The following is a 10889-nucleotide window of genomic DNA, read 5'->3' as shown; positions in this document are numbered from 1 at the left end:
ATATTGCTTTTGTTTGTTTAAACTATTTGTGTTATAGCTTGCAATTTGTTGGATGTTGTGATTTGCTGAATTGGGTGTGATTTTCTTGCAGTTTATTCCTAGAGAGCAAAAGACAATTTCTTTGTAGCTGCATCAAGGGCACAAGACCGAGAAAAGGGAAGTGCTTACTGCCATACACATCACCTTGTGTAATCTGTTTTGGATAAGCAAATTTTGATTGAAGATCCGTGTATTTACTTTGTAGGAAACTGATCAGGAAAGACCAAGAGAATTGATAGCCGAAGCACAAAGTGGAACAACAAAGTTGAGCATGAAGTGGACCAGTACCAAGACCGTAGCAGCCTAGTATAGTTATTTTCTTTTGTAATTGTTTTCCTTTAATTTGTTTGTAATAGGCTTGTGTTAGCCTACTGTTAGTTTCATTTTTGTTGTGTAAAAGGGCCTTTTATAAAGTCCAAGTTCTTTGGAAGAGTCCTTGGTGCTCTTTCAAACTCTTGGCAACTTTATTTGCTTTTATTTTTTAGCATAGGTAGATAGATGAATGTGTGATTTGATTTGTGTTTCTCGTAGGGGTCATTAGAGTCCGCTGGATTCTTAAGTGTTGTGTTTATCTGATTTTGTGTTCACGGTTAGGATGATTAGGCTAAAAGGGATTAAACTCTAAGCCTTATCACATTAGAGTCCGAGAGTCTAGTCTTTTATTTGTGCTTAATTGTTTGAGTTGTGTACTTTGTTTCTAAAGGTGATTTTAGTTTAAGGGGTAATTAGTTAGTAGCCTAAGACATTTCTGGCAAGGCAAGACTTGGTACTTAAGCAGCTCTTTAGCTCACCTCTCTTACCTGGGACTTGTCTAAGTGAAAGTTTTGAACCCTTTAGATTAAGAAAACTTTTAAAAACAAAGATGTCTTATGGTTCATATAGGTCTTCTAGGTTAGATAAAGTTGATGAAATGTTTAAACAAGCTAGGAATCTTCCATTCTTTGGTAAAGACATAGGTGCATTAACATATCTAGCTTGGGAAAAAGAAATTGATAAAATAAATCCTTGGTTTTGTGAAGAGAGTGAATATTATGTTCTTAGTATATATCTCTCTAAGTTAGAAGAGCATGCAAGTGAGTGGTGGGATGAAAGACAATATCATGTTAGGAAAGGTAGAAAGTCCTCAATACGTGATTGGCATGATTTAAAAGCTTGCATGAGAAGAAAGTTTTTGCCTTCAAGCATTAAAAGAAACCTAGAACTAATTAGGGATTGCATTGATGATGGAAAATTATTTCTTGAGAGTTTAAATGATCATGGGTTTCTTCGTAGAGAATTAGAATTTGGGGCAAGACTTAAGGAGATCAAGGATAAGAAAAGAGAAAGAGAGATTGAGAGAAAAGAAAAGGAAGAAAGGAAAGAAGAAGAGAAGAGAGAGAGAGAACAAATAGAGAAAAGAGAAGAGAGAAGAAGAGAGGAATTAAGAAGAGAAGAAGAGAGAAAAGAAGAAAAGAGAGAAAGGCAAGAAAGAGAGAAGAAAGAAAAGGAGAAATTGTTACTGATGACAAATCCTATTCTTTCAAAGACTATGGAACCTAAAAGGGAAGGTTTCCAAATCTTAACTTCTTTTCCAATAATTGATTACTTTTCAATTTTTGACTTCTCTTTCAAACCAACTGTCATGAAAGCCAAACCAATTGTCATGAAAACATTTTCAAAATATGACAATTCAAATCTTGAGTTATTGTTATCTTTAAGAAAACAATTAACTCAAGATAAAATTGAATTTGGACTTCTAAAATTTTTAAAAATTACTAATCAAAGTATTAGAAGTTCTTATTCTCTTGTTTTTAAAGAAAAATTCTTACTTGGATTGATATTAACCGAAGATATATTTGATGTGTATTGCAGATTCGTGTTTGATCCAGGAGGAAGAAAACTAGATCTAAAAGAATAAGGTCACTCCAAGATGGCCATGCTCCCAAAGATTGTGTGGAGCTTCTTCATAAGGCGATTGCCAGATTTGAGGACAAATCTTTTCTTAAGAGGGAGGGCATGATGGAATCCTCCTTGACGTAGTCCTTTTTTTGTTTTTTTACTTTTCCTAGCTTAGCTCTTAAGGAGCATGGGTTACTATAAATACCCAACTCCTCTCTTGTATTAGCACTTTTGAGCTGAATGAGAATTATATTTCTGAAATCAGAATAATTCTCTCTTGAAAGTCATAGGCTAGAGAGTCCAAAGACTCCCTCTAGCCACCTTCCAAGCACACTCTCATTCTTCCATTTTCTCCAAAATTCCACAGTGCTTTCTCTCTCTCTTCCACGTTACATCCTTCGCTGCCACCTCTCCTCGGGCTTTTCATCTCACGCACATGCCACTTCATTTCTCATTTGGCCACTCGCGCATCCTCATACTCACATTTCCACTTCGAACGCTAGGGTTTCTCCCTTTCAAACGCATCATTATCACAGTAAACCTCTACTCCATTTCTCTCTTCACAGATTCATCTCTTCATCATCTATAAACCTCATTCTCTTCACAGATTCCACATCATTTTCACCATTTTCTTCTTTTTCTCTGAGTTTTGACCGATTAAACACCTCTCCAACCTTCGTTCTTCTCCTTTCCACCGTTTAAAACACCATTTCCACCGATTAATCGGTCAATTTAGTGATTCCTCACCGTTCTAGGGTTTCCTTCGTGTTTATAAGGATTTCCACCGATTAAATCTCGGTCTAGGGCTTTGTTGTGTTCGCTCTCGGTTTTCCTTAGATTTCGTTCGAGTCATTCTTCGATTTAGAGCTTCCTCTACTTTCCGCTGCGTCTTCACTCGTCGGAGAAGCTTCGAGGAGTCCGCGTCGCGCCTTTGGTCACTTCTCGGAGTCATTCGTCCATCAGCATATGAATTAAAGAACCAATTCAATACATGATAGTTTCAAAGGATTGCATTGATTCCCCAACAACAATGAAGGTTTAGTTCACCATAATCATGGTAAAATGAGATGAAAAATAATGAAAGAATGAAAGATAGAACCCTAGAACTTGAAGAGTGGAGCTTGAGCATCCAAAATCCTCCTCCAAGGGGTGAATAAAATGTGATTTTGCTTCGTTCTGCCAAAAGATACTAACCCTAGGTCGACTAAAACCTTATATAGACTCCTAAAGATTACAAAAAAAGGGCCCAATGCCCATTAAAATGGCGCTCAGCGGTAAGTGCGGTTCTTATATTTGACGCTCAGCTACAGTTTTGCCCTTCAACGGTGACTGTGGGACTTCAGAGTGCCGCTCAACGATAATTTCCGCTGAGCGGTACTTGCAGCTCTTCTTTTATGCACTTTTTCTTCCGTTTCTAACTCCAACTTGTGGCTACTTCACTTCTTCCATTCAATTCATCTTAAATCCTGCAAAAATAAGGAGAATCAAGCATAAAACCCATCCAACTCTCTTATTTCCAAAAACATAAGCAAAAGCATGACTACAAGCTACTTTCTAAGTCATAAAGGTTGTTTTTTATATCAAAATTAAGTATAAAAATAACAGTTTTTCAACTGTTATCATTGAGAGAGCCTCATCCCTTGACAAATATGGGTGGTCAGCCATATATTTGTCAAAATAAATAACAACATGAAATATTAGTAAAAGACTTATGTAATATCACATAATTTAACAAAACATGTAATAGGGGTCATATGAAATATTAATAAAAGACTTATGTAATATTAATAAAAAACTTATACACAAATTTGAAATTCATACATAAAGATATGTATTGGTCATATTTATATTCCCTCATTATGATCTGACTGAATTGCATGTATATCGTCAACTAAAGGGTGGTCATCCAAATTTGTCGTTGTTTTAAATTAATGCTTGTCAGCAATATGAATATTAATCAAATTATCTTCGTTAACTTAAATTTGGTTTTTGCCTTGAAGAGCGACATACCAATTATCAGATGCATGATCTTTGACATAAAAAACCTGAGATGCTTGATGTACCATGATATAACGGTTCGTCTCGATAACCCACTTTCAGAAATCAACTAATGTCATACCCGATTCATCTATTTTCACACCATTCTTATTGTCAAACCGCTTACATTTGAACAATGGAATAGGAAACTTAGTGTAATCAATCTCTCATATCTCTTCTATTACACCATAATATCTCATTGATCAAAGTACATGATTTTGATCTTTTGATGTAGAAAATTTGAGCAACTTATGATGGAAGCAGCCTCCATGTTCAAGATTGGAGCGACTTCTCAGACCAGAAGTGGTAGCGGAATGGAAATCATGGATGAAGTTGGTGGTGCTTGCAAGGTGTTCGATGTAATGTCTGGCAGTGTTTGGATGTGGTGTGGTGAGGAATTCTAACTCAGACGATTTTCCTAAGGGAAAACATATTAGGGAGTGGAAGACTTGTTAAATTGGCCACAAGCTTGGACTCCAAGAGCACTTTAACATTGTTGTTCCAGCACCATTGTCCACAATTTTTGCTTGTAATTTTGGCTTGGTATCACGAAACATTTGTATTTTCATTCAATTTTATTATTCATTTTCAACTTAAAGTGACTTGGGAAAATACTTTTCAAGCAATTCCAAGAGCACCATTGAACATTGTAATAGTCTAGTCTACGCATTTTAGTGTGAAAGTGTGTCAAGGGGCTCCAAGTGTTACTTGCACTTTCACTTAGGGCCGAGTCTCATCTTTCCTTTCCACTTTCATTATTTCTTTAATATTTTTGCTTGTTGTTATTTCTGTTTTACGTCTCAATGATATCTAGGTTCGTGCTCATATAGATAAACCTTCTTTTGGTTTCTAAGTGCATCTCATCTTTGCATTCAAAAAGTTTTTGAAAGATTTCTACCTAGAAATTGGGGTAAGAAACAACTAAGGAAACTCCGGCTAAGGAAGGACAAGGTTCTTAAGTCTGTCCATTGTGACTCACCTCTCCTTCTTGGGAGCTATTTGGTTCATTTTACCTCTAGAATTTGTCTAGAAATCCTTCACCAAAATCTAAAGAGTTTGATGTCTTGTTATGTTTCCTATAGGTCTTCTTCTTCATATAGGTCCTCTCGGTCTTCTAGTTTTAATCCATCCATTAGTTTCAAAGAAATTAAAAGAAAACTTATTGAAGTTAGAAGAAGGACTTGTTCCCTTCATGAATTTAATCGGATTGAGGATGAGTTGTATAAACAAGCTAGGGCAAATATTTCATTCTTTGGTGTCAACACCCAATTTCGTCTAGATTGACTAATAGGTTTGTTGTATTGTATTTTCATCATGAGTGTAAAATAAAAAACATAAAATAAAAAAATAATAATAAAAAAAATACAAATAAAAAAATGAATTAAAAATTAGCACCAAAAAAAAAAAACGTTCGGCCTTTAGCTGTAGCTGTACGAGAGGACCGCTCGTCCTCTTCACTCAAAAACGTTCGTCCTCTACCCTGCTTGACCGTTCGTTTTTGACCAATATAGTAGGTCGTTCGTCCTCTAGCATGCCCTTCTCCTCCCGATATCTTTTGGACGTTCGGTTTCCTTTCCACTGCATGCAATCGTTCGTACTTTATTGAACAGCTTCACGGACGTTCGACCATTCAGCCTCGTAGGTTTTACCGTTCGTCCAAATCATTCCCCTCATCTACCGTTCGTCCTAATCACTCCCCTCTTCTACCGCTCAGCCATGCAGTTTCTCACGTGTTCCACCATTCAATCGTCCGACCATTCGATCTGAATGACGTTCGGACGCTCGTCCTCAACCGTTCGACTTTTCGGTCTAGTTGACGTTCGGCCGCTCGTCCGTAACCGTTCGGTCATCCACTAGTGTTCCTACGTTCGGCAATTCTCAGGTTTACTGTTCCTAATTGTTAGCGTTTGATCTTGATGAGATTTGATCTTTAAACGTTCTTCCCAATTGTATCCGGTTTAATAATGTTTGATCATAGTTGATTTCAGGTGGTAACCATTCGGCCGCTCGTCCTTTGACGTTCGGCCATTTAGTCTCGCTGACGTTCGACAATTTTCAGCGTCAAGCCTTCCAACCGTTCCGCCGCTTGTCCTCAGACGTGCGGCCATTTAGTGTCATTGACGTTCAGCAATGCTCACTCTCAAGCGTTCCGTCGCTCGACCGTTCAGCCTCTCAGGTAGCGAGCAATCGGTCTTGGTCTAGTGGTATTGAGTCAAATATGGCGTTCGGTTTTGAGCGTCCGGCCTAGTATGTTTTGAACTCACAATGTTCGGCTCAATAGTATGTGATTCGGTTTTAGCGTTCGTCCTAGTAGTGCGGCGTTCGTTGAAATAGAATTCAACCAAGTGGTGTTAGCAAATAGCGTTCGGTCATTTTCTTATGTTAGTTGAACGTTCGGTCTTATTCTCAATTGGACGTTCGGTCTTGATATATTTTTATGTGTCAATAGCGAACGGCCGTTCTAGATGATGTTTGTACTCGTCATAGGGGTTTGGTGTTTTTAAGGCGTTCGTCCGAACAGTGGGGAGTTCGTTTTTTATTTTGTTGCACTTTATTTGTTTTAATTAAAAAATATAATAAAAATAATAAATAATAAAAATAAAAAATAATAATAATAAATAAATAATGATAATTGTTCATATAGTACGTGCCAAAACAGAAATCTGGAATCAGGGGATGTGTCGTTCTTGGAAAGTTATCAAAAGAAAAAAAAAACAAAAAAAACAGAAATCCTGTCTCACAGGATGTGTCTCTGAATTCCTGGAAAGTTGTCAAAAGGAGAAAAAAAGACAAAAATAAAACAAAAGAAGATAAAACAGAATCCCAAATTAAAGAATCCTGTCTCAAGGATGTCTCAGGGGATGTGTCGGGCTCCTGAAAAACAGTGTAGCATGTAGCAAGTTGGTGTTCTTTAAATATGTTTCATCACGGACTGCTAAAGGGGGGGAGATATAGCCGAGAGATACCATTGCCGAACAAAAAACTCTGGACAGACCTTCATCTCCAACTCCCTTCCACCATCTTCATCCTTATACCATCTCCAGTATCATCATCCTCATATTACTCTCTCATCTTTTTCCAACCTCTGACCTTTCCTTTTCATTCACCTCCAACACTTGATCATCATCCCCCGTTGAACTTCACACGGCCAAACACTCATCCTCCATATTCACACACAGCCAACAACTCACGGTCAGCCCCTTCATCTTCTCCATTTTCATCTCCAACGCCCATCACCTCCAACCATCACCCATATTCACCCACTGCCACAAGCCACGACCCAACTTTCACTTCACCTCCCCAGCCATCACTGATCTCAATCTCTCTGCAGAACCCCAACCATCATCACCTATTCTTACCATTTTTTCAATCCCCAAGCCAAACTCTCATAGGGAAAACCCACTCACTCACCGGATAGCCTCCGCCCAATCCCTCTCCATTCTCTGTCAACACCGAAAGAACCCTTGATCATCCTCACCCCATTGAACTTAACAGAAACCAATTTCCAGCACCCAAACACAAGTTTGACAGTGGCGGCCACGCGATGATGGTGGAGAGAGCTCGACATCCTCTGTAATTTGGCCATTCCCATGTATTATACAATCTTGATCCTTCTCTAGGCATCCAGTGGGATCTACAGTCCCCATTAAATAGAAACATCCAGGCATATATAGCTTCCCTCCTCTAAGCTTCTTATGTTCTTCCCTTGCAAGTATAGACAAATGATACTGCAAAAATGGCTCATCCAGAGGAATTCCACATAAAATCATTTTTGTCGCAATGTATTCATGCATGTTGCCATTATTAATGGATGTGTGAGGATTGTAGTTTTGATAATCTGAACGAGTATAGAACAACAACAACAAGTGGAAAAATGGGGAAAAGAGGTTTGGGGGTAAGAAAATGTAAAATGTGTTCATACAGCGAGGACGGTGTCACAAATATTGTAGTGAACATAACAAAGCTGTTCGGAAGGAGGGAGGTGGTCCAGTGATATTGTGGTGGAAGAGGATGACATTTTGGGTAGCCCCTTTTTTCGTTCTTTTATATTCGGTTAATGATTGGTCTCTTGAGTGATTGATTGATAGATGGATAGCTTAACCACCACACCTTGGATGTGCCTTTTTTTTATTATGAGTTGTGAAAAAAAAGTGCAGAGAGATAGAGAAAGAGTGAGAGGGAAAGAGGCCGATCTATTTGGTCAGGTCTGGTTGATAGATATATACTACGAGAGGGAAAGGCACATAATTCACCCCTTCTCTTTCTCTTTTTATTGCTCTTGTTTATAGAGCACACAAGAGCTTCCCATGGATACTATCCATGCATGTATGCATGTATCATGTATGCATTCATAAGATATTCACACATTCATCATCATCTTGTTTTGTATGTATGAGATGTAATTTCATTTATTCTGATTGATTATTGTAAATTTGATGTGATGATTTCGATGAGTGGATGTTGGATATGTTCTTCTTTTTTGTGCAATGGTATTGCTAGGACCATAGGTATTGTGTGTGCGTTGGACTGAATGGAATTAATCTCTTTGGGAGCATGTGTTTGCTATTGAAATGTGTAATATTATCTCTGGTTTAAAAACATTATTTGTTATACTGATCGTACCACTTTAGTCATTATCTACTAGAGTTGAATTCTTGTTGTAGTAATGTCCAATTGTCTTTTGGTTGCTGTAAATAGTCTTATTTGGCCTATACGATGCTACTGTCATGTTTATCTCTGTTTTATATTATAATTTTTTACGTGGATTGAGTTATTAGAATATTTTTTTATAAAGGAAAAGCTTGTTTTTTAATTGACTCTGAATTCAATTAGTACATTATTTTGTAATGCACAAATGGAAAAAGAAAATTTGGAACGATGATAGGTATTAAGTATTTAGAAATCGATGACTGTGGCTATGCTTGGATTAGATACCTTAAGTGTTTGATATGGGACGTGGTATGATAGTTTTATCAAACTGTAAAAAGAATGGGTTTCTGTATTTCTATTCAACAAAGTACACATACGGCACTATACGGGAGCCTAATCCCCCTCCACAGGACAAATGTTCCTGTCTATACTCAAATGAATACAAAAATCACTCATGCCCCCTGTATAGAACACACCCTATTTTTTTAGTGTTTTTGCACTACATTTCTGAAAATCATGCAACAATATTGTATTGTTTTGGTTAGTTCTTCTGTATCAATTAAGTGTTGTTTCTATGCCGGCTTCTGGCTAAATTCTACGCAGAATCTTTCCAAGAAGAAAAGAGAATTTATTCTAGAATTATTAATATATTCAATCATGTGCTCTTTCTATTATTTATCAGTTGGAATCATTGCAACATCAATTATGTCAATGTAACTAGATTTGTTTTGCATGAAACTACACTATAGTGAACAAAAAAATAGTTCACTGAACTGTACTGCACTATAAGTGAACTAAAAGATAGTTTAGTTCAGTTATTCTGAACAATTTTTTAGTTCAGTTCAGTTCTCTTGAACTGTTTTATATTTAACTATCAATTTTTATAGTACGGTGTAGTATAGTGCACTTTGCTTACCCCTAGTTCAACCCATGGCTTGATTTGTGTTAGAATCCTAGTCATCTATAATATTTGAGGGTCCTAATTTTAAACTGCTTGTCATCTTTTTTTCTTCCATTCTCCTAATAATCTTTTCTTTCAATAAGAGAAAAAGAAATAGCAAACAGAAGCATGCAAAGAAGGTAACTCATTTTGTAAACTGGTAGTCATCTCTTTTTCTTCCTTTCTCCTGATAATCTTTTCTTTCAATAAGAACAAAAGAAATAGCAAACAGAAGCATGCAAAGAAGGTAACTAATTTTGTTTATCCATACAAAAAAAATTACATGTATCTGCACTGAATTTCATCAAAGTATACGTAGTTAATTACTTGAAGAACCAGAGGCTGTATTTTTCAAGAAATGCTGAGACAACAACCAATTTTTTACTTGTATTCCAGAATCTACTACGCTTCATTCTCCTAGCTTCTGCCTGAAGTATACAATGTTAACAAATAATAATGTTAAGTTTTAACACATTCTTTGTACATGCAAGGGTAAAATTCAAATTGGAAAAGGTGATCCTGGACCTAAGTGACGATGAAGATGATGATGATAAGTACACATCACAAGGATTGCATGGAGAGAAAGCTATTTCTCAAAAAATTGAAGAAAATGAACATCCACAGAGGGATGAAATTATCAAAAGAAAACGTGCTTCTGAAGTTCAACAAGTGAGAAGTGGGACGAGGACACAGACCCACAATAGTTTGCTTAGGGAATTTGTGATATAGAGTTGAAAAGATCTGAAATATTGAGCCTCAGACAAACAATAGCATGTGAAATATTTAAGTATATTATGAAATTTTTTGTTTCACTATCTTACCTTTTTGTTTGTATAGCTTACCTTTTTGTTTGTGATTTGTTTGTATGTTCTTGTACTTTGGTCTTGACTATGATCATCCGGTGAGTGTGAATCCAAGATGATAAGGTGAAGCAGGTTTTGGAGGGGATCAACATATGCTTAGTTTTCTTTGTAGTCCAGATATACTTAGTTTTGTTTAATTGTCTTGTATATAAAGTTCGTTTTTATAATTATGTTAAATGATTGTAAATAACTTTATATTTTTGTCTTGTTTCTTAGTTTTATTAATTATGTAATAACTTTCTTATAGTTTTAACACCATATTTTGGGATACTAGATAAACAAGTAATTTTCATTTATTTTAATTATCAAAAAATTTAAACTCATGAAAATGTTAGGAATATTTTAAAAATAATTATAATTTTTTTTTTCAATTAAAACTTATTATAAGTTCATTCTAAATATTACAAAATAATACAAATTCTTTTTTTCAAAGTATTGGGGTTACCTAATTAAATTCATCTGTTAAACTAATAAATAACCTA

At 36.2% G+C, this 10889-nt stretch overlaps 1 long non-coding RNA gene across 1 annotated transcript; it reads left to right on the top strand.

Annotated features, from left to right (window-relative positions):
• Positions 1 to 6610: 6610 nt before the first annotated feature.
• Positions 6611 to 10356, top strand: LOC148198567 (uncharacterized). Its single transcript, XR_015786676.1, has 2 exons — positions 6611 to 7977; positions 10036 to 10356. It is a non-coding gene; the product is annotated as an uncharacterized LOC148198567 (long non-coding RNA).
• Positions 10357 to 10889: the final 533 nt, after the last annotated feature.

The sequence above is a fragment of the Vigna umbellata genome, chromosome 5 (genome assembly GCF_029865625.1).
Source record: "Vigna umbellata cultivar VRB3 chromosome 5, Vumbellata_1.0, whole genome shotgun sequence".
Lineage (NCBI taxonomy): Eukaryota > Viridiplantae > Streptophyta > Magnoliopsida > Fabales > Fabaceae > Vigna > Vigna umbellata.
Note: the sequence above shows the minus strand (reverse complement) of the source record. Positions and strands in the feature narration are given on the sequence as shown.